Raw genomic sequence first — 7,017 nt, 5'->3', positions numbered from 1 at the left:
TGGGAAAAACAATGACAAAAGGAAGGGACAGGGGATGTGACATGTGTTAAGGACTCCATGGTACTTGGGAGCTACAAAGCGTAAAATTGGAAAGTGAAGGCATAGTGTAGAACATATCCAAAAAGTAATTGACAACGCTGGGTGGAAAGGGAAAGTACCGCTTTCTGACCGCAGACAGACTAATTGGGAGCCGGCCGCTGTGGTCGAGTGGATCTAGGCGCTTCAGTCCGGAACCACGCTGCTGCTACAATCGCAGGTTCGAATCCTGCCTAGGGCACGGATGTGTGAGATGTCCTTAGGTTAGTTAGGTTTAAATAGTTCTATGTCTAGGGGACTGATGACCTGAGATGTTAAGTACAATAGTGCTCAGAGCCAGACCAATTGGGTCCAAGCGACTGCTGTGTCATCTGTGATCAATGAAGTCATGGATGTGGTGTGGACGGTCAAGTAGGGAGGACGCTCTCCCGATCGTTGTCGAGTTTATTGAGCATCGAACAGTTACTAGTTGGCCGAGTAGCTACTCAGCTGACCTGAGTGTACCCCGTACCAGTCCTCTCTCACTTTAGGATTGATTGTACCTTAGTTTCTGATAATGGGCCCCAGTTCGTTTCTCACACCTTTCAGTTGTATTGTTCCCATAGCAGCATTCATCATGTTATGGCTCCACCATTCCACCTGCAGTCAAATGGTGAGGTGGAATGACTATGCGTACATTCAAATACCAGATGAAATAAATTGTTGTGGATTCTTCGCCAGACGAAGCCATTCTCCATTTTCCGAGCACCTATCATGCCATGCCTCTTGTGGAATGGAGCCTCGTCAGGTTGCTTCATGGTTGGCAGCCATGCATACTTCTCCACTTTCTGCGGTCTATGCTGCACCTGCCAGACTCAGGTTCATCTGGCTGCTTCGCGCCGGGATTACTGGCGTGGGCGTTTTTTGGACATCGCCCAAGTGGGTACTGGCCACTGTTCTCAGTCACCAGGGACACCCTATTTGTGACCTGTACAGCCGATGGGCCTGTGATGCCCCACTTTGATCAGTTGCGCACCCACACGTCACTGTAAGCTACTGGCTCACAGGTGCAGCCCCCATCACTACAGCCCAACAGACTGCCCTTCACCACAAGCCCATCGTCACCTGTTGTGGAGGCAACCTATCCCCAATGGCTGCCTCCTCCACATGCGGCACCCTGGGGTTCGTACTTTCTAGCACTGTGTGCCACTCTGTCTCTAGCTTCACGTCCATTGCTGCAACTTGATGTTCTTGTTGGACTGCCTCCATCAGCCCCTCGCCATCATCACCTCAATCATTGTTGCTAGGTTTCCTCCACAGTGGGATCTGCCTGTTGATGACTAAATAAAGATGGTCAAGGCGCCTTCCAGGGCTACAATTGAGCATTGCACAGGCCCACTGACATCTGGAGTGCCTGTGTCTCCTCGCGGTATGGCCCTATGCTCCGATGCCCATCCAACACATTGTCCTGCCCCACCATCGGCACTGGCTGCCGACACTCCAGATCAAATGAATGTGTCTGCTGCCTGGCCATTTGCGTCTACTCCATTGTCTGGGCGCCGCCTTCACAGGAGTGAGTGGTGTGTGTTATACTGCTAGTAGTGTGTGAGTGTTAGTGCGCCAAGTGACGTGTCGCCATGCATATGCTCTTAAATCGACTTGTGGGAATATGCACACAACATGTTGTCCCTGTACCACCTCCTAGCAATTCGCGCCTATAGGCATGCAGAGCACTGCTTACTTACGCTCGCTACGTTATTCTAGTTTGTACTAACATCAGTTGTTCTTTGTAACACTTATGGTGCAGTGTTTATTTTGTCTTGTTAGGTGTGGAGTCACGAGGCGATTATTCTGTAATTGTTCAAAGCTTTGTGGATTAAGCCATATTTGTGTTACTTATTTTGGTTTCGTGTATAACTTCATTACTACAAGGTTCATATGATTTCCTTCTGAGAGAGTACTCAAAATTTGTTACTTTCCATGTATATTTTAAAATACATGTCTATTTCTGCTTAATAGGTGATATAATTCTTCCATTAAGCTGTCGTTAATAGCTTAGTATTGTTCACCTTCCTTCTTATCTCTTCCTCAGCCTGCACGTCATACATTATTCATTGAGTCACATACAAGGATGCTATTAATTCATCATCATTTATTGCACTTTTGAATTTTACTATATTCATGTCTCCTCCAAAACTCAATTCCAATACCTAATATTTACAGTTAATATATGCCCCATGCTTACTGAAAAGTTAATGTCAAGCCCCATATTTAATGTTTTATGGGATAACAGCAATCAGTGATTTTATAATGTTACTTAAAATCTGTCTTGACTGTAATTTTTTTATTATAATAAAAAAAATTGCAATGAAGACGGATTTTAAGTAACCCCATATTTAAGTTTAAGTTGTGAAGAATAAGGAATGCATGACTAAACAGCTCACCCCCAATGTTTATATCTAATACAGCCTCCTTCCTCACAGATTTACTATTATTCTCAAGGCATTTTTAATTCTCACTGCTGTGAATGGAAACTCAACTATCTTATCAGTCCTAACACGATTGTAAAAATCTTCTGCTTTTCCACTAATGGAATTTCCAATGTCTAGCAGAGCAGTCTCACATACTTTTCCCACTTTAACATTAATTATTGGCTGCACATTTTCAATGTATTCATGCTTTAAGTATGTCTCAGCTAAAAGGTCCGTTCATAATTCATTTATACAATCTTTCACCACATCTTACACCTGATTCCCACTATGCATTTAAAAATTTAATATTCCATATACTCAACCTCCCTAGATTTCTGGCGAAACAAAATTTTTCTGCCTCCCATATTTTTATATTCACTTTCTGACTATATTTTTCAAAAACTACTAAATCACTGGCCTCATAGTTGCTTTCATCTTTCTCTGTATTTAATTCATCTTCTCTCACACCCATATACTCTTCATCAGAATGAATCAAGAAAGTCTGCATTTCATCTTCTTCATCCCATTTTCCACTATGTGAACTACTTTTTGTGTATTGTTGTTATCTCCCCCTTCTATATTTTCCCATCATGATCACACACTCTCTCCTTACTACATCAAATTCTCTATCACCATGAAATATTTCTGTAATAGCATCATAGTACACCCTATTCGTCTCACTTTATTTCCCTAACTGCTTAACATAATCATGTTTGCCAAGTGCCTAATCTTCTGGTGCCCACTTCTGGATTCATTTGGCTCTGTCTATCCTACCCTTCAAATCAAAATCATATTCCCTTTTGTTCTTCTGTGATTCCACAAATAAAGATGGCTTTCCAACCTCATACGCAAATGTTAACATCATTTACTTCATTAGGCTCCACTGGATTGGATACAGTTTCTACAATGAAGACACTACTTCCATATCCATCCTGAAAATCACAGTCACTCTCCTCTTGGCCTTAGAGACATGTCCCACTGCTTGCTCATAAAAATCATTTGATGCAGGAATATCTCTACCTGTTTACAAATGTCCTAATTTATATTGCTGGAGGAGCACTATCATGTACACCTCCATTCACAAAAACACTACATGTAGGCACTATGCCCTCAATACTATTCCACCATCCTCAGAACCACCCAGTTCAGGCATTATAGCCTCAACATTAACAACTTGCTGATTCAACTGCAACCAACTCAATACGATTACAGTTATCATTCACATGCCCACTTTGAACGTTACAGCACACATTCATCTTCACAGGTTGTACATCTGATCCTGATTCATTCAATACAGAGGTCAAACCAAAATTATTTTCTTCAGTACTTATTATGTTATCAACTCCTTCACCAAACAAACACCCAATATTAATATCTCCCCTCTGACTTCTAGATTCTCTAAAATTTCTTATTCTATTTGCATTTCTTTTATCATGCTACGTTCACCAACCCCCAGAGAAACTTTTGCTGCCCAGAATTGCATCCATTCCACAAATTATTTCTTCCCTCGCCTCTTTACTGTTAGTGTGGTTATTATTGTATCTCAAACAGCCCCTGTTGTTCTGCCTACAATCATTATCCCATCTCTTTGTCTAATTCTTGTAGTGTTTCTTGTCCCAAAGTAGACGACCCCATTTGGAACACACGCTAGTTTTCCGAAATCTGCTACTGTTGTCCTCTATTATTCTACTCCCCTCTCCTAGTTCCATTTTCTTGCCCTTGTCTTGGTTAAATTCTGTTATCTTCTTCCACGAACCACTTTTTTTACCTATTCTCTCCAATTTTCATCCTTACACCTCTTATATGTTCATCCCTCTGAATGTATACAAGATTGTTCCGCAATAACTTGGTTTATGGGACACAGTCTGATCCATCCTTTCAATAAAATCTAGAAAATTTTCAATAGAATCAAATGGACAATGTATAAACTCCAACTGAAAATTTTCTGGCAATCTCCTCCTCAAACTGGAAATCTCAGTGAGTATCCCCAATGGTCTGCCTATCGCGACAACTTTCTTAATTCTTTCTGGCAGCTTTCTCTCATGGTATATCTACGTTCTGGTATGATGGGCCATTGAGAAACCTCTTTACAAACTGTTGATGTATACATGCTGAGTCACTTAAGACCACCTTTTGTGAACGGTTCAAGATATGAAATGATACAATGTAGTGGTCACCTAATCAGGTAGTGGTTAATGTTCTTAACTGCCCGCCTCCGTAGAAGAGTGGTCATTGTAGATGGCTGCCATGCGGAGGACCTGGTACTTCCAGGAGTGTTTCCATGGTGGAAGTACTGGAACGGTGTCCACTCCTACTTAAGCAAGTAGTAGCGGCACCAGGTCCGCTAACCCGTCAACGGCCTGGAGAGCGCTGCGCTGAGCTCTCCGAACAGTATCCAAGCGACGCCATTGATTGGTGGATGTAAAAGGGGTGGGTGGGGGTGCGGGGTGCGGGGGGCGTTTGGCTCGTCTGTGGGCACAACGGTGGAGCTAATATTCGTCACTCATGCATCAGGCAAGATACTGAAGCCAGTGTTCTGTAACTGAATTTTAAATATCTTAAAATGTTGAGTACTGTGACAGTAAGCCCCCAGAGCGGGCGCGGACTGGCGCCCCGAGTTGGTTGTTTGTTGCCGTGCGAGCTGGCGTTTGGCGGGAGGAGGGGGGACTCTATCGAGTCATAGGAAGAACGAGCGTGGCAGCCCACAGCGGCAGTAGCTTTCTAGTTGGTCCTCTAGATGACGTCGTCCTTAGATCATTGCTTTTAGAAAGGTCGCCATGTGTGAGAAATTCTGTTGCTTAGCGGACGACAAAACTCGCTCTGAAAGCAGATGCCAGTTTTCTCAGTACGAGAAAGCCGTTGGGCAGAAAAATTATAGAATCGGCCGCCGGACAGACTAAAGGAGCTTGGTAAAGACTGAAAATCAAATATGTTTTAATAAAATTTGAACCCAGTAACATACTGGACAGCCAGTACCACAGAAATAAGTTAAACGACTTATAAACTGTATGAACTTTAAAAATTTGTAACGCAGTGACAACGACACCGATTTTCATAAACAAAGTGTTAGTGGATAGCTATCGTAAAGGCCTATCAGCGAATTGAACAAAAATTGTGATAAACATTAACATTTTAAAACTATAGGTTTGTTTTGCTATTTGGGGAGCAAAATAACTGATGATGGTAGAAGTAGAGAGGATATAAAATGTAGACTGGCAATGACAAGGAAAGCGTTTCTGAAGAAGAGAAATTTGTTAACATCGAGTATAGATTTAAGTCTCAGGAAGTCGTTTATGTAAGTATTTGTATGGAGTGTAGCCATGTATGGAAGTGAAACGTGGACGATAAATAGTTTAGACAAGAAGAGAATAGAAGCTTTCGAAATGTGGTGCTACAGAACAATGCTGAAGATTAGATGGGTAGATCACATAACTAATGAGGAGGTACTGAATGGAATTGGAGAGAAGAGAAATTTGTGGTACAACTAGACTAGAAGAAGGGATCGGTTGGTAGGACATGTTCTGAGGCATCAAGAGATCATCCAACTTAGTATTGGAGGCCAGCGCGGAGGGTAAAAATCGAAGAGGGAGACCAAGAGATGAATACACTAAACAGATTCAGAAGGATGTAGGTTGCAGTAGGTTCTGGGAGAGGCTTGCACAGGATAGAGTAGCATGGAGACCTGCATCAAACCAGTCTCTCGACTGAAGACCACAATAACAACACATGTGGGAATGTGTATTACGTGCTGAAAAATCGGCAAATTTAGCCACAAGATTAATTTATATCGCAAAAATAGCCGCACCATTAAAAAATAAAAATAATAAGGAAAACAGAAATAATTTCATAATTAATTTTTCATATTTATTAACAATCATATCACCAAAAGCAACGATTTTCATGTCAAAAGTGTAATTTATGCGAAAACCAGTGTGTTATTAAAAATCTCGTTTCAGCACTGAAAAGCTGATAAAATTTGGGAGTGATTTGATATATAATATCTGTGTATATCATTAGATTTACATTTTTACATGATCAGGACGCAATTATACTTGACTGGACTCACGAGACCTATGCGAGAATATAAATATTTGGCCCCCACTTGGCGCGAGTAGGCTGGTTTGGACAGAATCCGTGAGCAGTCGTGTGAGTTAGATGGTTGTCAGTGAGAACAGTGCTACGATTTTCGTCCTGTGCTGGCCAACTTCTTCATGGAACATTTCAAATCACAGACACTCGACTTAGCGACTTGTAATCCTCCTCAATCTCTTCCCAAAACAAAGACTACCTTGTATGTAACTCTGTCAACCAAGAAGTGATTGCAATTGGAGACAAATATTTCGCATCACTTCAAGAAAAAAAACGCTACATAGAAGGTATGCCATGGAAGACCTTCGGATAAAGTGTATTTGCATTACAGAAGATTATGTTGATGAATAAAACGGTTCTGAAAACAGAAATTCTCACTTTCACAATCAGACAGAGAACTTCTCAAGCCTCTCTGGTTGATACAAGCGAAATTCTTTGGATA

Source organism: Schistocerca cancellata, chromosome 9 (assembly GCF_023864275.1).
Source record: "Schistocerca cancellata isolate TAMUIC-IGC-003103 chromosome 9, iqSchCanc2.1, whole genome shotgun sequence".
Lineage (NCBI taxonomy): Eukaryota > Metazoa > Arthropoda > Insecta > Orthoptera > Acrididae > Schistocerca > Schistocerca cancellata.
This window is presented reverse-complemented; position numbering follows the sequence as displayed.